We start from the raw sequence: 22,706 nt of genomic DNA on the forward strand, positions 1-22,706 counted from the left end.
TTGAAGCAGCTTAATTCCTTAGGAGTACTTGATGTACAGACTTGGTAAGGTGTTATTTCTGTCTTCAATAGTTCAATTTTGGGATACCATGACAAGAGTAAGTTAGATAGACAGACAAATCACTGAATTAAGCATGATATGTAGATTGATCACTCCCATGTGAGTGAACATAATTTGACAGACGACACACATGAGTATTTGAACAAGTGCAAAAAGGCCTGTTGGTTTGAGGTAACGAAACAGGGCCACCTGATAGTTGTAGTCATGTCACTTGCTGACTCCCTACGTTACACAAATGCTTAACTCCCAGGGGAGGTTACATCATTTGAGAAATGGCACACAGGTGTACTTGGAGAGGTGCAGAACATCCTGTTGGTTTGAGGAGTTGTAGTTGTGTCACTTGCTGGCTCCTCACACTACATAAATGCTAAACTCCCGGGGGGGTACATCATTTGAGAGATGACATACAGGTGTATGTGCTCAATTACAGAAAGGCCTATTAGTTTGAGGTACTAAAATGGGGTCCTTGGTTGTTGTAGTCATGCCACTCTCTGTACTTTCCAACACTTGACAAATGTTTGGTGTTAGATATTTGTTGCCATACTGCAGTTTGGTTGGACAATACATTTACATGTTGACACATACCATGGGTCCTGGGATAATCTTTTGATATTGAAACACTTACAGACCCCATTCCAACATATGACATGTAATGGGGATTGAAACATGTGATGTTATGTACTCAATGCATATTGACAATCTTACATCTCTGCTACTCTGGGTATTGCATGTTGGGAAAGTAGATGAACAACACAGCGGCAAGAGGTGAAATGTGAGTATCATGGACATTGAAGATTTGAAGACAGTTTTTGTGTTGTAACTTACCAAACTCCACCCCCCCCAGCTATTTCTGTCAAGCCCTCAGGGTTCAGGATGGCCAAGACCTTCTCCTCCAAGTGAAAGAGCAGTAATGGGCCATGTGGTGCCTGGAGGGCAGGGAATGCACCTTCTCTCTTAGTTCATTCCACCTCTTCATATTATCCTCTTTTTTGAGCAAGGTGGTACCTACAGCATTTACTCTTTCAACTATCCTTGGTTACATTTCCATTTTCCATTTTCCTACTGAAAGTAAGCTCTAAAGAATTGTGTCTCTGCTCTTATGATTTCATCCACCATGACTCTCAATTCATCTTCAGTAAAATAGAGATTTTTGTTACATAACATAGATTTAAATTAAAGTGGTTAACAGGGACTTACTTAAAAAAAGAAGTAATATAGGGAGTAAATAGATAAAAGTATATGAAAGATGTTAAATGGGATGGTGAAAAAAGTGGTGCCTTATCTATCAATGATGAACGAAACAGTAGGCTCTGGTCTCTGTCTTGCAGCAGAGAGGCAAAGGATGATGATCTGTGAAGGGGTGTGTTTTGTAGAGTGATTTGCAGGTGTGTCCACTTGGCCAATGGATGTCAGTTATGTTATTTTTTAACCCATCCAATGGGTACTTGTCTGTTGCTTTGCTGAAATCGTACCATAACCTCCGACTGCCGTCAGCTAACCACTGCAAGGAGACTGCCAAGTTGACTGTGTTTTTGTAATGGACTCAGTAGTTCCCCGCAGCCATGCCTGAGATGGAGTTCACACCACCAAGATTACACACCGCTGCACAGCTGGCAGATAGCCATTTGTTTTGGCGGTTGGCATTTCAGCCTGCATACATCGTAATACAGAGGTCTGGAGATCACGGGCACAGCGGTCTTCTTGGGACTGCCGTCACAGCGGTCTGGCTGTCTAACCGCCAAACTAGTAATCAGGCCTTAAATGAGGAAAAAAACATATGTTTAAGTATGTATAATAGATTTACTTTTTTTGCTTTCCTTCCTATGGTATGTAAAGGCAAAAAATAGTTAATTTGCCTCCCAATCACTGTCCGGACTTCCCTGAGCCAACACTTAGCAGTGTTAGAATAGTAAATATGTCCCCAATCACTGTCCGGCACCTTCCCTGAAGTAACACTTGACAGGGTTATTAAAGTAAACCTTCCCATCAGTCACTAGTCAAAACCTTCCCTAAGGAAATACTTGGCAGAGTTATAATAGTAAATATGTCCCCCCACTTACTGTCCAGCACCTTCCCTGACAAGGCACTTGGCGGAGTTTGAATAGTAATTTTGATTCCCCTTCCAGACCACTGTTCAACATCTTCCCTGACTAGGCAGTTGGCGGAGATAAAATATAAATGCTGCCTTCTTCCTCAGTCATTGTTCAGCGCCTTCCCAGACTAGATGCTGATTTTATAAAATGTATAAAACTAGACCTTATTCACTAGAACAGAAAGTTATTAAACTTAATTCTCTTATATATATTATTCAAGTTTAACACATACTAATTTTTTTATTTATACCTACCTTTACATATATACGGCGGTGTTTCAAGTATTGTCTCTGTAATATTCCTGTCGTCACTGGTGAGTGTGGCAGTGTACCACTGATCACAAAATGGGGGGAATCGTTTTGTAAGGTGTAGCCATAATTTCTGGTACAATAACTGCTGTACTCTTTGTTTTTATGTGTTCAAAACATGAGTAAAAGTATATTTATTTTACAAGTATTTTTGTCATGTTTTTTACCTTCCTATGAGATTATGTCCACAGTCTTGGTTAAGGACAGAGTGACACATTGTGTAGAAATGGAAATGGTATTATTTTCATACCTGAGTTGTGTTTTGATTATGTTGAAAACATTTGCAATGAGTTGCAATGTGCTGCATTGTATTGCTTTGTGATATGTTGATGTTGAAATAAAAATACGTAGTGTGACAATGTTGCGTTGTGTTGCAATATATTGATGTTGAAAACATTTGCATACTGTTGCGATATGTTGATTTGTGCTGTGTTCTGCTTTATACACATGCTGGATGCAAAAGACTTTTTATATAAAAATTTTAGCAATAATCTATATGGTGTATTTTAGTATTTGTGCCTATGTCAACATCATTTTATTTATTTTACTATATTGATTTGGAAATATTTTCTTAAAGCAATGTGTGATAAAGGTTTGCAGGGTAACTGCATGTGTGGTAAAGGTACGCGTATAATGGTAACTTTAATGTAATGCTATTGAGGTACTGGGTTTTTCAGAACCGGTACTGATCCGGTAACCCAGCGGTGCCAGGGTATACCCAAAGACCTCGGGTACTTTCCTGATTCAGACCACAGAAACTCAGAGTCTTCTAGGTGAAGTCAAAGATCGAATTTATTGGCTGCAACCAAGTGACAAGCGTCCTAGAAGTACAACAGCACGGTTTGTATGTTCTCAGGAGACTGTGTTTCAATGCAAAGTCAGGTTTCCTTATATACAGTTTTTTAAGCTTCAGGCAAACATTCTTGACATTTTGGTTGGTCATTCACATGTTTTCACTACAAAGGAAAAAACAGTGTCATGATGAAACCTCATATTTCATGTCATCCAACCCATAATAAATTACCCGGCAAGGCCTAGTATTTTACATCAGATAAGTGTGGACCCCTAATAAAAACGGCCACCTCCCCCTCGTAAAGTAAGAAGAAGAAAAGAGCAGGTGCAGGTGTGAGCAAGTTAGGCAGGGTGTGTGAGCGATAATAAGGGTTTTATGGCCTGGTGTGCCTTGATGCTATCTGATTCGGCTACTGGGAGAGGGACTGACCAAACAGGTTTGGACTGAGGCAATGGTTCCAGCTTGCCCAGATCAGAGAAAAGTCAATCAAGGTGTACGTGTCCTTGGAATCAAATCGGACTGTATTATAAGCCTATGTGAGGGCAACTTTTAAAAATGGCTGCCATGTATAAAATGGGAGCCACGAGTGCAGGACGAAAATGGCGATTTCGAGGTGAAAACGCTGCTGGAATTGAGCGAAAATGCTCATGCTTAGTGTACTAGTCATTATCGGTCTTTTGATACTAAAATCGTACTGCTGTGGCAAAGTAAATTACATGGGTCCAGAATTTTTAGAACCACAAACCCTCCTTTTGCCCTTACATAGGCAATAAACCTATTCTCATGCTAATCTGAGTCCAGGTCCATGTTTATAAGGCCATGGAGATGTTGCTGGAGCAAAATTCTAGTACTTGGTAACTCTCTCTGGACAGGTCTCCTCGAACATGAAGTAGCACAAAAGGCCACTTATGGCAGGACAAAATAAGGAATACCTCTATCTGCAGTAGGTGGCATAAGATCACACACCCAACAATTAGTGATGTTCACTACTAACTAGTGTTGATGCAGAAGCTGTACAAAAGAATTGCTTACGAATTCTGATCTTCTAACCTGCTCATGTTCAGGAAAAGGGTGAAAAGAGTGCAAAGAAACAATAGTAGGAAAAGACATAGGTTGGGAAGTGGGTGCAGAAGTCAATTGAGTAGAGAAAAACAATCCCACCCATAAATGACAACGTCATGTTTAAAAGACACTAGAAAACACGTTATTGAGAACATATAGACAACGGGAGAAAGTAGTGACCACTATTACAAATGAAATAATAATTTTTCACAACCCTAACCAAAAAGCAAATCCTAAAATTATCTAGTAACATTTTTAGGGCTCCTCTGCATTTCAGTAATTTTTGTATGTTCAGGTGGAACAGTGGTGACTCTCATCAATGCTCTAAGGTGAAAAGGGGGTACTCTTTCCACAGAAAATGGACTTTATTCTGCTTTTACTAAACCGAATAGTACTTTAAAACAATGCCAGCAAAACAATCAGTCTCCTAACACCTAGTCTATACAATCACACGGAAACCTCTTGTGAAACCAACTATGCCCAGAGTCCGTTCAAAAAGCCTCTCTGGAAGGCTTCTATTGTCCATCAAATTTTCTTTTGTTGTTTTCTTTCGCATGGGCCTCTCAATTCAGGCCTCTTCGTGAGAAAAGTACTGCTTAGTTGGAGTGCCCTCCTGGCAAACACCCACAGCTCACTCGAAAGTCTCAATGTCTTAAAGCAATGCACCAGTGTCTCTCCTCTGTGGCAGACACTACAAACAATGTGCTCTTCATTGATCAAGGGCACAAATCATCTTGTGCAGACCCAAGCACCATTAATTGGGAAATAGCTCAAGCTCAGCAGCACTTTCAGACTCCAACACTCATTATTTAGTGTCAGAGGACGCTCAAGCTGCTCTTTCATGGGCACCACAATATAGTGCCTTTTTCCAAACTTGAAATCTCCGGTGCACTGCCCTTCTTCCGTTGGAGCAAAGAAAAGGGGGTGTGTGGCCAAAACTCAGGCCAAGGGGCTCAGGGGATTGCACACTGTCAGAGGTTACCAGCACATGACAGGTAGAGAAATGAAACCTCAAAACAGCTCTGCCATCAACAACAGGAATCCTTCTCTTTAGCTCCTTTACACTGAAACTTTGGTTTTGTGATGTCCAACGCCGTCTGATGGAGCAAGTACGATACCATGCGCTGGCGATCGCTGTCCAGCTTTGCTACTTTCTGGGTGCTGAGACTGTAGGGCCAAGACGTCCGTCTTTCATCTGTAGCTGTCACTGATGGGAATTAGGCTTAAATCAATGTCCTGCAGGTTATTATGACTTGATACCCGCAGAATCTAGTGACTTAGGAAATGTGCCACAGTTGTTAGTTCCCTTAAATTTAGTAAAAAAAAAACAGTTCATGGTTTTTAACAAGGGGACTGCAAGCAGGTGGTCTGCAATCTTCAAAGGAGTAGCCATACACCATGGGCATAAAATACAAAGACAAAGGCAGAAGGGCAAAACAGGGTCTCTAGCATCTTTAATTGGGTTCTCTCCATTATTCTCTGCCATCTATAGCTACATGAGAATTCTATCTGAATGGATTTCCTCACACAGTGGCATTGTCTAATGGGGTAAACACATATTTTCCTCAATGATTAAGTCTAGGTGTTCCTCCTTACCTTAGAACATCTCAATAGAGAAATCACATGATACCGATTATCAGGGACATGTAGAAACCTTCCTTTAAAAACTGTGCATCAGGTGCACTATGCAATACACAGGCTAATAGTCTAATGTGCAAACAAAAAGACAAGAACTAGAGGGTCCTGATATTTGCATGATTAGGACACATCTGATCCCACCAAAAATTAAAGTAGCAGGAACAGAAGGGAACCGAAAACCAAATTAAAATAGACATTAAAAATTCGTCATGTTCAAAAAGGTAAACATAAGATATCTCCTATTGAGATGGAAAACTTGTCTTACTATAATATTGAGTCAGTTAACCAGTCTATCGCTACCCTGACAGTCAGGCTGGAAAACATTGAAGCAGGCCTAAGGCAAATTCTTGAAAACCAGTCTGGTCATACCAAAGGGAATTATACATAACATGGGGGTCCCTGGTACATCACTGCAGTCTGGAAATGTGAACCTGAACAATACATCAATAATAATAAAAAGGTCTGACTGGTAAAAGGAATTTGAAAAAGAGAAATGGGACTAGGACATAGCTAAAATCTCAATAACTAAGCATGATGCGACATTGGTCAGGGGAAGTAACAAAAGAAAAAATCTATAGGAAGAACAAAAAAATTATTTGGGTGATAGTCAGGCATGTGACACAACACCGAGAGTACGGGTGATACACAAAGGCCAAAGTTACACAAATTTTAACTCTACCGTTGGCGACTACACCATATACGTTACTCCTAGATAATGTTTCAGTTCCTTCTTCAGGAAAAAATGAAAACCTGGTTTTCTTTTAAGGAACGAAAGCCATATGCTACTTAGGAAACAGAACATCATTAACTAATGTAATATAGAAATTAGGCCACCTTGAGTCACAGATCTATAATTTCATCCTTAGGTCCAATCAAGGCTACATAAATGTAGGGCTGCCTGTTCCTTTAAGGGAAGGGGCAGTAACGTGACTAACTGCAGGTGACACACTTTGATCCTGTATATCTCTTTTTATTTTCCTTCAATACCATTATAGCCAAATAGACATGCACTGGTGAAGTGTTGTCTTTTATGTTCACAGCATGAAATATCATTATCTTGTGGAATTTAGTAACCAGAACAAGTTCAACCAACTGTTGCGTAGCGATGGGCATCGTCATGACCATCCCCTCACAACACAGGGGAGCTTGTAATAGTATCAAAAGCAGCAACAAACATGCAAAAAAAACAAATAAAAAATAATAAAAACGCACAAAACGTCAAGCCATCAGATATACTTGCTGTGTATCAAGCACAAAAAGCATAGACAAAACAATAGCATGTGTGAATAAGCGGTGACACACAACACCATGTCATGTACTTTATGCACTGTAAACCTGCAGCCCAAAACCCAATATTTGGGCCTGTTTAATTTGTCAGGTTTAAAATCCTTACCCTCCTTTTGACAGTAGATCACCAGGCAATGGAAATCTGCTGTCAAATATAACTTTACTGTTTCTCTTCTAACATACAGGACCAGCAAGAACAATTCATGATAGGACCAAATACACGAAAATAAATTTCCATTACTTAACTGTTACCCTCTTGTCAGTTACTTCGCAACATCAAGCCACCTTAGTTTTACCTTTCTAAAAGTAAAAATTGTTACACTGACACTCCATATTAATTTGGCACCTACAATTTCCACTGTGAAAAATAAGTCTTAATTGGTAAATCGTTCTCATTAAGGCATGTAGCCTTCAAAATTTTAGAAAAGGGCTGCATCTTATTTTCTGTCTAAGACTTAATGCAACACTTCGTTTTCTGTCAAATAAAAGCAACTAGCAGGCATCATTTTATTTTTTTAGAGCGGAGACACAAATGTATCAGTTCTGCAGAGCATTTAACATGATGTTGGGACTTTCGAAGAAACCCCTTTTTTTATATTTTCCCTTTGGAATTAAGTTCTTTAATTGTATTGATGTTCTTCTGGAGAAACCAGAAATCCCACTTTTAGAGGCCCGTAGGGTCATTCTGCATTTCACAGAGACAAGGCCCTAAGTTAAAAGGTCACAAGTGTCAACATGACAGCCTCCTCCATTGTTTATGGGAAAACTAAACATAGCATCTCAGGAGCGTGACTTGAGCCAGCCTCTGTAGCTCTCCTAGCTTCTGCCACTCTGAATCTGTTAAAGACAGTAGGCCTTCCTGTTTTCCTTCTAACCTGCAATAATTCACTCTATTTAAAAAAAAAAAAAAAATCCTTTTTAGGCGCTAAAAAAAATTATCTCTATTTCCAGATTATTAAACTACATTTACTGTCAATAATTCACAAACCTTAATAACACACATACCAGTTGTTAGAATAAATCCTTGTTGCAATCCCATGCAATGGTACATATTTCATCAACCTCGAATGAATGAACGTCTCAGTAGGCCCAGCTGAAGTTAGAACCTTCAACCTCGATATTAAAACAAGCCTTTGTACTGGCACATTGACTCATTGAATCATAAGAAGGCACAACCTGCAAATATATATCAAACCTAAATGTATGCATTTACTGAAGCCTGAGACACTTTAAAAAGTACTCTGAATGAAAGAAAATGCAGTTTAAACAGTGCTTTTGCCCAAAATCGACTTTGATATTTTAGGCATTAAAAAATCAATATCCTACAATTTTCTTGCATAATATGCATTACCAGAATGTCTATTACACAATCCATGAGTCAGCCATTGAAAATATTAACTTTATACTTTATAGAAATGAGCTTGTTTGCTCCTGCGCCAAGGGAAAATTGCACATACAAATGTCATTTTAGCGGTGCAACACAACTTAAATTAAATTTTAATGCTAGGAGGTCATAGTATAGGTATTAAGCTTTATAAATATTAAAAAACGATTTTGAAAGGCACTTATAGTTTAAATAATGTTTCCATAATTAATAATTTTCTTTTTTTTAAAAAAAAACAATTATTCTTTTTTTTGGTGATAATTCCACATATAAAAGCAAGCTGCATCCCTTGCCTATTATTTGGGATACATTAACTCACAAGACTAAGCGCATAAGCCTAACTTGAAATGCGTCACATTTTTGCGCCACTTTCATTTAAAAGGAAGGTTATGCAAAATTCCACCCGTGTTTAACTGGGAAAGTGCTGGCTGAATTGAACATTCCTATCAAATATACTGCAGCTGAAAAGTTTGCCTGTGAACATCTAATACAATGCATCTAAGAAAAATGCTGTAATTTTTTTTTTTTTTTTTGCAAAAATAGATAATTTCGTTTTTTTTTTGGGGGCCCTATTTATATCTATTGAATGTGTTTTCTAATTTATTAAGCATTTAACAGCAGTTTTGTATATGTGCACAATTGCTCATTCTATAAATTAAAGAGCAACATATAGCTATGTTAGCACATCACATGGTTCATTTCTGGATTTTTTCTAAGTTTCTACTTAATATTAATTAACCAACATTTTACTTAACAAACTGTAAACATCAAGAAGACCCACAAACACACATTGAGCTCATTTCAGATATAAACAGAAAACACTCAGGCCCGCATTTATACTTTTTTTAGCGCCGCATTTGCGCCGCTTTTTGACGCAAAACGGCGCAAACCTACAAAATACAATGACATTTTGCAAGTTTGCGCCGTTTTTGCGTAAAAAAACGACGCAAATGCGGCGCAAAAAAAGTATAAATACGGGCCTCAGTACACACAATACAGCACGCTTTAGCCATTTTTCATAAATAGCGCTGTCGCAATTTACTTACAGAACCGTTTGTAGATCCTAGTTGTAAGTCATATTTACAAGAAAAAAAAGAAAACTTTTCTCAATTATTTCCAAGAATAGCGGAGCCATACTTTATTAAACGTGATGGGGCCTACTCCGTGCTTCACATATAGTTCATAGGTTGGAGTTCCAATCGGAGGAACCGGACATGAGTCCTCCAACCGGGAGTCCCTTTTACAACCAAGACAAAACAAATTTCCAAGTCTGCTAAGACCAGGCATCTTCGCTCACTAGTCTAGCTTCAAACTTCAAAGGATTATCGTTTACGACAGTCTCGTGAATACACGAGTCCTTCGGCTTTGGTACTTGCAAGTTCCAAATCAAAGTGATCCCAAAGGGATACCAAACCAAATGTCCAACTTAAGGACCAAACCAAGGGCCAGATGTAGCAAAGGTTTTTACCCATTCTGTGTCTATGGGAAAAAGTGTTCGTACATATGGCCCCAAGTCTCCAACTAAGGACTGGGAGACGCTCCACTTATACTTAACTGAAAATATCGATGACGTCACCAGAAGACTCGTCTTATCGTTTCGCTCTACCAAACATCAAGGGTCCAAATCAGGGCGATAGCCAGGGCAGCAGTCCTTCGTAGCCGTCGGGAAGCGGGGAACCTCGCAGCAAAGACTTTCGGACCACGTCGACATGCAGGGGTCGATGAAGTGGCGGCCTTCCTCCAGAATTTTCACGAAGCTCCCCACGGACCTCAGGCTTGGACCAGTACCGCTGGTATCGCCCCACGTTTGGGCGCCAACTGAGGTACTGGGTTTTTCAGAAATGGCACTGATCCGGTAACCCAGCGGTGCCAGGGTACACCCAAAGACCTCGGGTACTTTCCTGATTCAGACCACAGAAACTCAGAGTCTTCTAGGTGAAGTCAAAGATCGAATTTATTGGCTGCAACCAAGTGACAAGCGTCCTAGAAGTACAACAGCACGGTTTGTATGTTCTCAGGAGACTGTGTTTCAATGCAAAGTCAGGTTTCCTTATATACAGTTTTTTAAGCTTCAGGCAAACATTCTTGACATTTTGGTTGGTCATTCACATGTTTTCACTACAAAGGAAAAAACAGTGTCATGATGAAACCTCATATTTCATGTCATCCAACCCATAATAAATTACCCGGCAAGGCCTAGTATTTTACATCAGATAAGTGTGGACCCCTAATAAAAACGGCCACCTCCCCCTCGTAAAGTAAGAAGAAGAAAAGAGCAGGTGCAGGTGTGAGCAAGTTATTCACTTTATCCACTTATCACACACTCCATGATCAAATAAACAACAATGCATCCCAAGTACAAACTTATGCTGACCAGGTACTGATATGTTATTTTCAAACTATAACATATGTCAAGGACTGGACACACACACTCACATCCTTAACCTAGGAATCAGGATAATAACATATGGAATGGACTGTATGTGAACCACAATATCATAAAATAGTACAACATTGGCAAGTAAAGTATATTGGTATTAAGTGTAGCCACACACACAAACACTAGCAGTATGAATGACACTGATAGTAGGCACGCTCAACCACAAGACCAAGTCTTTAACATACATGTGAAATGTATTGAAATACATCTGTCACAATACAATATACAGTGAATGTCAAAATCTGTAAATTGAATTGTGTGTAACTGATGCAATAAACTGTAATATTTAGTCACAGAAGGAAAATGAGTGTACATTTCTAAAGCAGCATATAGCTTCATGTAAACAGCAAAAACAAAAAGTTGAAATATAATTAATTATAAAAAATACAAATGGAAAATAGAAATGATTGTTCTCTATGTCTCAATTGGAAGAGACAAAAGAAATCAAATTATTTAAAAAAATAAAAGTCTATAGGTGAGTCGAAAATAAATAATGTTCTATCACAGTCAAAACGATCTCCAGACATTGATTTTCCCTTCCCATTATTATCAGCAATGTACTACTCAGGTAGCTCTTCTTCCACCAGTAGCTCATAGTCATCTGGGAATTCAGGACTTAGTCTGGAGCTGGGTTTTAAATATTGTTTTAGGATGGCAGGTTTGGAGAGGGCGAATGACAGGAATGGTGGGGTATTGTGGTCTGGGAAACTTTATCATGATGGGTAGGTTGAGGATATGTTGGGGTGGTAGGACAAGGTGGTTCTGGGGTCAGAGACTGAGAGGAATGGTGGGGATTTGGGGATATTAGAAGGTTTCTGGGAATGGGTATGTTTTAGATGTTTTAGTGTTTCGGTGCAGTTGGGAGTGAGAGCGTAATAGGAATGGAGCTGTTTAGTGTTATACCTAGGTTTGTTGGAATTGATAGGTTTAGGGGTGCCACAGAGTTCCTCAGTGTAAGATTCTCTACCTTCCAATACCCAGTGGCTCTTCTGCATTTTCCCTGAAGTTTGCTCAACATCTTGAAAAATTACATATGCACACATTAGTTACATTCTAAAAAATTCAAAATCAAAAGATACACACTTCAAAGAGGGGTAAACTTAAATCCTTTTAAATTGCACATTTTAATTGTGATCTTTAGGTAATGACAATCTCTTGTGTGATATCACCCACAATTTTTGACCTATCTGTTTTGCTAGACTTAGAACACAGTGCATTGTACCCTTGCAAAATAGGTGTAAAGGGCCTGTGCTCCCCCTTTAAACTTGATTATATTGAGTTACCCATGATTGACTTATTTGACTTGCCTCCAAGTCCCAGTTTTATGATGTAGTAAACGAATGCAGTACCTGCCAGATAAATATCACATGTGGAGTGTAGCCCCTACTGTGCTAGCAGGACTGTAAAACATGTCTTAAAGTCTACCATGTGCCGCCTGACTGTAGGCATGTTTAGCCTTTTAGCAGCCTGAAAATCCTACTGTTAAAATAACCCTTCTTTACAGATGGGAAACCCTGCTATTTTTGTAGCAACCCTTTATCGCCTAGGTTGGGCATCCTTATTTAACATCTGGGTCGTAGCCTGCATCCTTTACCTCCATGTGCATTTTATTAATTTCATGTTTTTTAGCACAGCCAGCATTTAGCTTGTTGTTTTTATATTTTAATCAGCTTATTCTTTCTAAGAAGACGGAGGGTCTGATTACAAGGCAGGCGGTCCTAGGACTGCCAGCCTTGCAGTCCCAGTCATACTGCTGCAACTCTGGAGGAATGACCACTACATTACAACTCAGGTTGGCGGACCTGCTGGGACACTGCTGTCTTTGCCAGGAACGTAGTTCCCGATGGGTCAATGGTTGCCAGAATTGTAACCAGCCACAGTGGTGCTATACTCAGCACTACCTGGTTGATTACAACCCCACTTTCTGCCAGACTTTCCATGGTGGGGACCCTGCCATTAAAAGGCTGGTGGGAAGTCAGTACAGCGGGCCCCCTGCCCAGCACCATCAAGATGCGTACTGTGTGCTTTGCAGACGGTCAGCCTGGCGGGAACACTGTAATGTGCTCGGGGGGACATCAGCCCCATGGTGGTGACTTCCTCGCCCATGAGTTTGGAGGTCCCTCCAAACTCATTATGAGGCCGAGAGTTGTTGGTGTTGTACATTTTATCTGTCATTTGTACAACATGCCTTCTGTGCCCTATTCAAGGCTGCCATGTATGATACGTGATATACTAATTTGTACTGCCATTTCAGGAGTCAGTCCCCAATTCCTAGACTTATCAGTATGTCAGGCCTATTCTTCGACCTCCGTATGGGTCATTATATAAGCAACACATAATCCTAAGGGGAGCAGAGGGTATTCCAGTCATGGCTGTCCTGGAATGCACACCAAACCACAGACAGCTGCCCGAGTGCATTGCCATCAAGACAAGAGGTAGACCCTTGTTAACCTATTCAGGGATGGGGTCAGTGTTACCCCCTTAGATTGGGATAGGCAGAAGGGTTATCACCACTATTCTCTCATACCAAGACATAGGGAATAGGAAGGAATCTCAGGGCTCTCTAGAATCTTATGAAATTGTGGCATTGTTCATTTTCTTTACACTGTCTGTATTGATGATTATCATCTGCCTTATTATCATGGCTCATGCTTTTTATACAACAATGCAATTGCTTCATTGAATCAATGAATTGAAATCCAGTTTCCTTCTTGTGTCCTGCCTTGGCACCTGGTAGTCACTGAGTAACTGAGCAAAAGGTGTATGATCTGTTTCCATGACTTCCCTGAGCGGTCACATTGTGAAGTTTAGGTTGCCACAAATCACCTTTCCTTTCTAGGGTAGGGTGAGGCACTGTGGGTTAGGAATCAGGCTGACAGCTTCCATACGGTGTGGTGTTGACTCAGTCTCCCAAAATCTGTGGTGCTGCAGCACTAAACACAAAGTCTTATTATCATAATAGGAACTGTATGATATGGCACTACCAATGTTGGTCAGGTAACAATTTAACAGATCTTCTTAGTAACTCTCTCCTGTATGCCAAAGGTACCCTAATCAGCTTTTACACTGAGACGCCCATGGTGTTAGGGAAAATCCACCTCTGTTAAATAGGTAGGCCTGATTTAGATCTCAGCAGATGGAATACTCCATCACAAATGTGAAGGATATTCCATCTGCCGTATTATGACCTCCATAGGATATAAAGTGATCGTAACATGGCGATATCTGTCCTCTACGCAGGAACCACTGCCAAACTCCAGAAGAGGCTGCAACGCATCCAGAACACCTCTGCACGCCTCCTCCTGGACATCCCCCACCACTGCCACATCACAGACCACCTGAAAATCCTACACTGGCTCCCAGTCAACAAGAGAATCGCCTTCAAACTCCTCACCCACGCACACAAAGCACTGCACAACACCGGACCAGAATGCCTCAACAGATGACTCTCCTTCTACATCCCGACCCGGCATCTCCGCTCAGCTGACCATGCCCTGGCAACAGTCCCACGCATCCGCAGAATTACAACTGGCGGTAGATCATTCTCGCACCTCGCTGCCAAAACGTGGAACACTCTTCCTACCCGCCTGCACCACAACAGACGGATGACCATTGTTGGAAGGTAACTTGGCTCACCGGAGGCCTCAGTCAACTCCTGGAAGTCTCCTCAATGGGGAAAAGCTTCACAGCTTCAGCAGGGCAAACCTGAAATTCAGGCTGGGTCGCAGTTCGACAATGATGGCTTGACTCTTGTTGACGAGTGAGTCACTTTATGGAACATTTTTCCAAAGTTGCTCCAAACTTCTTCAAACTTCTGGATCTTCTTCCTGACATGCTGCTTGGGAGTTGTGACTACAATTCCCAGGATGCACCTGGTCAGAATCCTAAAAAGACCACTGGATGCTGGTCAGCTGGGTTCTTCTTGCAGGACTTGAATCAGGACACTCTTGGTAATTTCTTTGTACCTGTTGCTCACAGGGAGTCTACTCCTGGAGCCTTACAAGTAAGGCAAAATCTTCTTTATGGTGAAGCCCTGAGTGTGCAGCTTGTGTGGTCCTTGACGGTGCAGTCCTTCAGGTGCAAACCAGGGGTTGAGCTAGGCAGTCCTTCTTCTGATCTTTTTCCAGCAGGAATCTGAGTTGCTGGGCAGCCCTTCCATATATATCCTTTCTCCCAGGTAGGAAAGCAGGGGGGCACTTCTGACCAATGGGGTGCAGGGTATCACCCTCTGGGGTGATCACTTACAGTGAAGTGTGGTTGAAAACAATCCCAGAAAGCAACATTCCTCAAAAATCAAGAATAGAGAAAATCTCTCCTTGGAGGTTACATCTGGCTGAGTCCACCCACTGGTGTGGCTATGTTTCCCTAACACACCCCTTCAGCCCTTCTTCTAATGTAAATACTGGGGCGCACATCAGGCTGGGGAAGCAGGAAATGGGAGAGGTCTGGGTTCTTCCGCCAAAAGGCGTTCCCTTCTTTGAAAACTAATTTGGCTACCCTTACTGCTCTGCCATCTGCCACAGCAGTTATCCTCCCACCAGACGATTCGTTTGTTTCTGCCCAGACAACTTCACACCTCATTAAGGTAACTTGGCTCAGGCTGTCAGAGACTGACCAGTCAGGAAAGGGCACTAAAGGGCTGGTTTTGGTAAGTTTCAAACAAAGTTCTAAAACCCTTTTCCTATAACATGTATGATAAATCTAAACATTGGAAAGTTGTTGGATTTATTCTAACTATTACATTGATAGCAAACATGACATATTTAGCTCTTTCCTAGTAGAACTGAGACTTTATTATTTTAAAAACAAAGCCTCCCTATGTTAGCCTATGGAACTGATGTACTATATTGAGGAAAATAGATTTGGTAGTTTTTCTTTCACCAGGACTTTGAGACATCTTTCATAATGTCACTGTTTATATTTGCACTGCATCCAACTCTTGGGGAACCTCGAGCATCCCTTAGGGGTGACTTACGTGTCAAAATAAGGTAGATTAAGTACTTTTGATTCCAAAGACAAATATGGGGTTAATATTAATTTATAAGCAGCCAGCAAGGAAGGCCTGCCTTTAAAATGACACCAGGCACCACAGCAGTGCATCTATCGGTGCCTTAACTCCACTGGGGACCATAAATCTACATGCCCTAGCATATGCTAGGGACTTATAGATAGGTTGTCAAAGCCAACTATAATTATGCCTAATTTGCTGATACTATTTAATCAGAGAACTGGCCCTGGTACTGGTTGGCAGTGCACAAGGCACAGTTAGAGTCAGTAACCACCAATAAAAATCAAAAATGTGGATGATCAGGGTCAAAAGGATGATTTTCTCACATGGAGTGGCTCCAATGGGATGTTGCAGCCAACTGTCTTACCTAAATTTTCAGTGGTATGCTCAGACATATGAATGACTTCTTCCATCTTCATGAAGATAATTCTACACACAACAAAGTTAAAGGCAAATTATATGGCTTAGGAGGAATTCAACATGTTCTGGGCCCTATAGATGGGGCCCACATTTCATTGAAGCCACCTTATGTCCTGAAGCAAGTTTACCACAATGAACGTTTCCTGTAGATTCCCATGGCTCACTAATGCTATGCAATAGAACCATACCACAACAGACGGATGACCATTGTTGGAAGGTAGTTTATTATTAAAGGCAGGTAGTTACCTACACTTAGTATTAAGGCCAAAATCATAAATAAAGTCAAGTCAAGCTCTCACTAAATTAATCTCTGCTTATCTATTGGTAGCTTTGTCCACAAGCAGTTAGGTTTAACTTAGGAAACATGTGTAAGGCATTTTACGAGTCCATTATATCCTATGGAACTCGTAATACGGCGGCAATCCCCTCCGCCAAAGTCGTAATTAGGCCATAAATATAAAAAAAGTCAATAAGTAAAACATAACACACAATAAAAATCCAACACAAATTAATAAAAATAGAAAATATTTGTATCTTTAAAATGGCACCAAATCGACAAAAATCCTATTTAGAGAACCAGAGACATGAATTTTTTAAAGAATAAATAAAACAAATTGCTTTCTCGTACCTAAAATCAAAAAGCGCCAAACGTGGCTTACTGGTCACACTGCACCAAGTCAAAGTCAAAGTATGATGCTGACTGCTATGGATCCCAAGTCGGATACACTGAGTGTTAATCCTTAGTTAAAATTGTACCCTCGCACTTAGGGCCTGATTTAAAGTTTGGCGGACAGGTTACTCCATCACAAACGTAACAGATATTCTATCTGCTGAATTATGATTCCCGTAGAATATAAAGGGATTGTAATACAGAGGAAAGGACATGCATCACGTTTGTGATGTAGTAACACCATCCGTCAAACTCTGAGTCAGGCCCTAAGTCTAATTTCTGTTTCTCTTTACCTCAACATTGAGCAAGGCTCCCCAGCAGGCTGGCTTGCAGCTTGATGATGGCAGATTGCCTCAGCACAAGGCCTCAGTGAAATCCTGGAGGTCTTGATTCTCGTCATTGACGGCAAAGAGCTCAGAAGATTCAGTGGGATACACCTGAAATTCAGGCCGGGTCGCGGTTCAATGTCGCCGGCTTAGTTCTTGATGATGAGTCAGCCACCTTATGGACTTTTTACAGAAATGCTTGAAATGTCTCCAAACATCTGGATCTTCTTCTAGAAGGTCCTTGTGTGGGCTTGAAAGATCCAGAACACCAGCCGAGGTTCCAGAAGTTCTGAGTTTCTCCTTGGAGAGTTGGAACTACACTTCCCACAATACACCTAGTCAAATCCTTAAACGTCCACTGGAACCTGGTCAGCTGGGCTATTCTTACAGGAGTTGATGCAGAGGACTCTTCGTAGTGCCTTTGTACCTGTTGGTTACAGGGAGTCCACTCCTGGATCTTTTGAAGCAAGTCAAAGTCCTCTTTGTGTAAAGTCCAAAATGTGTAGTAGGTGCAGTCCTTTAGAGTGCAGTCCTTCTTGGTGCAGACTAGGGGTTCAGTTGGGCAGTCCTTTTTCTGCATTTCTGGGTGGGAAAACTATGGGTCACCCCTGACCAATGGAAGAGTGGCACATTTCTATCCCAGAAAGCACTGTTTCCCTAAAAGGCAAGAAAGAGAAAACCTCTCCTGGCGGTTCAGGTCTGGTTAAGCTCACCCATATGTATAGTTATCTTTTCCCTATACTCCCCTTCCAGCACCTTTCCTTACCCAATTACAAGGGCTCCTATCTGGCTGGGGGTGGAGGAAATGGGGAAGGTCTAGTTTCTGTTCCAATTGTCTTTCCCCCATTGAAGACCAGTTTGACCACCCAGCCCCCTTCATGCTCTGGCATCTGCTGCTGCAGTTCTCTTCCCACCAGATAGTCCCTTTGTCTCAGCCCATGCCGTTTCACACCTCATCAAGGCAGCCTGGCCAGCCTGTCAAAGACTGACCAATCAAGAGAGACTGTTGACAACTTGAGGAAAGAGTTCTAAAACACTTTCCTGTAATAGCTATGATAAACCAGACATTGCCAGGTTGTTCGATTTCTCTTGACTAATAACTTGACACTTTGAAGCATGTTTTTAGCTCACTCCAATCGAAAGTTTAACTTTATTAGTTTTAAATAAAGCCTTCCCATGTTAGCCTACGGAACTAATGTACTCCAATCGTGAAAAATTAGATTAGCAGATTCTCCCTTACCAGGGCTCATAAAACATCATTCATCAAGTCCATACTTATAGTTTAAAGGCACCCTACCATTTAGGCACTTGCTCAGACCTTAGGGTTGACTTGCTTGACAGAGCCAAGGTCACAGTCAGAGTCAGTAACCACCAGTATCAGTGAAAAAATGGGGGTGATCAGGGCAAAAAGGATGACTTTCTCACACATCCCCCTCAGAGGAAAGATGATAGGTTGCTAACCTACACCATAGTAGTCCTCATCAGCTAAACAGAAGAATTCTGAACGTCTATCTGCATTGGTGTGGGCACATCCAGGTCTGTGATCCACTGTAAAGTCTATCCCCTGTAGGGAACTGGACCACCTCAATAGACTGGGATTTTCCACACTCATCTGCATGAGTCATACGAGAGGGCAGTGGTCAGTTTGAACAAGGAAGCGAGTACAAAAAAGGTATGGTCTCATCTTCATCAGGGGCCAGACCACAGCCAAATGAAATCTTTTCACCAGACCATTGGTTTGAGGATGATATAGGGTGATGAACTTATAAGTAACACCACATTCATCCCACATCGCCTTCAGATAGGCAGACATAACAATTGTGCCCCTATCTGAGACCACCTCCTTTGGGAAACAGACTCTGGTGAACATATCAAGTAGGGCCCTAGCCACTATGGAAGCAGTGACTGTTCTGAGGGGTATTGCCTCTAGATATCGGGTGGCATGGTCAACTACCACCAAGATATATCTATTGCCTGAGGCACTTGGCGGGTCTAGAGGAACAACAATATCAATCCCCACCTTGTCAAGGAGTCCCAACCACTGGCAGTGGTATTAAGAGAACCTTTAGCTTGCCCCCTGGTTTGTCACTGGCCTGACAGGTAACACAGGAGCTATTAAACGCCTTCACTTTGGCAGATATGTTGGGACAATACAAATGGTTGACCAGCCTAGTCCAGGTCTTCATCTGACCCAAATGTTGTATAAATGGGATGTCATGGCTCAAAGTGAGGAGTAATTCTATATGATTCTGGGGGGACCACCATTCTCCTGGTCCCCCCAGTTTGGAGTCCCTTGCCCCAGGATAAAAGACTCCATCCTTGCAGTAGACCCTGTGAAATCCACTGACACCACCCTGCCCTTGTCTGGAGGCAGTCTGCCTCAGGCCCTCAAGAGTGGGACACTCTCTGTCCCTCACACAACTCTTCTCCGGTGGGTCCACCAGCTCCTTGCGATTCTGCCAAGTCTGACAGATGATGCAGGGGTGGAGTTCCTACCTCAGAGGTCAGATCCTCACCCTCAGGGTTAGATTCCTACTGCACCTGTTGAGTTTTTGTGGGCTGTCTCACCAGACCCTGTGCCCTCTCTCTTGCTTTTAGAGGCTTGTCTCTTTGTTCCATGGTCCAAGTGTTCAGCATTTTCTGATGTGCAGTCTGTGACCTGGCCACAGCACATACCCCCATAGGAAGGTCCAGCATCTGCACAAGAACCTTCCTTTCCACCCTTGACTAGTCTGAGCTTAAATATCTTTTCCCAGTCGACACTCTTCTGGTGGGCAGGAGACACAATGACCTTCTTAGGGCCAGTCACACCTCCCCATTCCAAGCTCACCATTGTCATGGGGTGGAGCATGGCTCTGCTGTCTGCATACGTCACCTGGTAAAATACACCAGATGTGATCTGTTCTGGTAAAACCAGTTTGACCATGGTCATAGGCATACTGCCTCTGGTATCTCTTAGAGTCTTAACCTCAGTCCTGTTGATTTTAGGCCTCTGCCTGTACTTCCCCATGCTTGGAGGCAAGGTGGAGGGCTGCAATTTCTACTCCACCCATGGACACAAGGATTACTTCTGTGTATATCTTCCCTATCTCTGGGCCAACCTACACTAGCAATCCATTGGAACTGCCCACCAGTGGGGGCTTGTTTGAGCAGACAGCATCTCCTTGTTTTCTGTCCTGGCTGCAAGCAGTCAAAACATTTACCTGCCTTTGAAGGGTCAAAAAACGTCCCTGATATCCCATCAACTTGGAAGTCGAATGGCTCAGGGTTACTCCTCCTTGTGCAGGTGTTTGTAGATATTTAGAGGACTCTTTTGCTTGTTCATCTTAGTTACCAAGGGCTTTCCCCTGGGAGAGGACCTGGCCTCCTCTCTTCTGGTGTATCATGGAAACCCTGGTTCTCAGCCACTCATCCGCAGTATTGCTCAGTTCCCTATGGATAGACAGCTTAGAGTCAACCATATTCTGGTGTAACTTCTCTGAGGTAAAATTACTCAAGGTGTGCTTCTTTGTGTATATATATATATATACATATATATATATATATATATATATATATATATATATATATATATATACTCTGCTTCACACTGACTCAGCGCTCCGTAAACTCCTCAAAAAAACACATGGAGCAATAATAAGGATTATGGTATTTTGTTTAATTTTATATTATATATATATATATATATATATATATATATATATATATATATATATATTCCCCATTATAATTCCCATAGGGATTTTAGACATGACTACAGCCTGAATCGTGGAACGGAATTACTCCAAATGTGGCAGAACGGTAGCTCTTGGTCCAGAAAGAGTACTTTTTGGTATTTGGTGTAAATCCATTCACTAGTTTGTGAGATATTGAAGTAAAAAGAAATATAGATATCTATAAGCAGGAAAGATTTTGGAATAATAACAACCTTGTGCAGGGAAATGCAGAGCTCAGATAGGCAGCCAACACTTCAACCAGCCATCTTGGAACTCATCTTCAGCTGATTCTCACAAAAAAAGATTAAAATAAAGAAGAGGGACCATGGTAGGGACAACCTGACCATGTAGCTCTGGTGCTAGGGTCCCAGAAAGACCATCCCAGGGCAAAAAAGCTATTTTTTTTAGGTTTTGCTACAAATCATGGCAGATCCATTGATCTGGAATAAACTTTGAGAAAACCAAGTGCCGGCTGCTGTGCTTCTTTAAATGAAAGCTCCGTGTGGGCCAGGTCCCAGGGACATTGAAATTTTGAATATGTGGGGGGAGGGAGCGGTCCCCTGAGCTCCAAGCGTTTGGGAGCAATGCTGGCTCCCGCAGGATGCGAGGAGCCATCTTGGAACACGGGTCCCTTGGTGGTCTTGTCTCTCTCTCTCTCTCTCTCTCTGATCCACCTCATTACAGGACGGAAGAGAGAGGGAGAGGTTGTTGGTGCAAATATTATAGTTAGGTGTTGATGGACAGGAGACTAGGGCAACTTCTAGCTTAATGGTAAAGATCTATGACTGTCAGTAGGTTCAAATCCTAATATCTCATGACAGTGTGTCTTTTTATTTTCTATTGTTTTGACCGTTAAACTTTCCTAGTGATGGAACATTGAAGTCATTTTCTCCTCAAAATCTGTGTGTTGTATGTCATACCTGTTTGGACACTACACAGGAAGGAGTCACATCTAGCCTAGTGATTAAGGTTTCAGACATGCACAATGAATTTTATGGGTTCCAGTCTAGGTGAGTCTGTGGTCATTTCCTGCTTCAGTTTCTGTTCAACTATAAATATTTAAGATACACATTGAAAGGTGATCTCATTCTTTTTAATTGACAAAAACATTTTTCTTTTCAATTTGTCAGCAAATATCTCATTCTAAGTATCTTATTCATCAAAGCCTAAACACACTCTCTGTCTCTCTCATTTTCTCAATGTCAAATCTTTCTCTAAATCACTCTCTCTCTCTCTCAATTTCAGGGTTGGGTAGTTATAGGGTATTGGCCACAGGCCCTGCCGTCAACTACTGGCAGTGGTTAGATTAACGTATCGTAATGAAAATTACTTTACATTAAAAAAAGCATACAAACTCACTGAAATAACCAAAGGTTACAGCGATGCTATAGTTAGGTTCTGAATGTACTTGTACGAAGCCTTAGAAATCCATAGATTATAATTATAGATATTTCACCTGACCATAACTCATGCACAAAGGTAACTATAACTCAAATCCTCT

At 41.5% G+C, this 22,706-nt stretch overlaps 1 long non-coding RNA gene across 1 annotated transcript in view; it reads right to left on the bottom strand.

Moving 5' to 3' along the window:
- Positions 1–3,236: 3,236 nt before the first annotated feature.
- Positions 3,237–22,706, bottom strand: part of LOC138250424 (uncharacterized) — a 92,993-nt gene continuing 73,523 nt past the window's right edge. Inside the window, exon 3 of the long non-coding RNA XR_011194963.1 lies at positions 3,237–5,622. This is a non-coding gene — a long non-coding RNA (uncharacterized lncRNA). The remainder of the gene's footprint in view (positions 5,623–22,706) is intronic.

This window comes from Pleurodeles waltl, chromosome 8 (assembly GCF_031143425.1).
Source record: "Pleurodeles waltl isolate 20211129_DDA chromosome 8, aPleWal1.hap1.20221129, whole genome shotgun sequence".
Lineage (NCBI taxonomy): Eukaryota > Metazoa > Chordata > Amphibia > Caudata > Salamandridae > Pleurodeles > Pleurodeles waltl.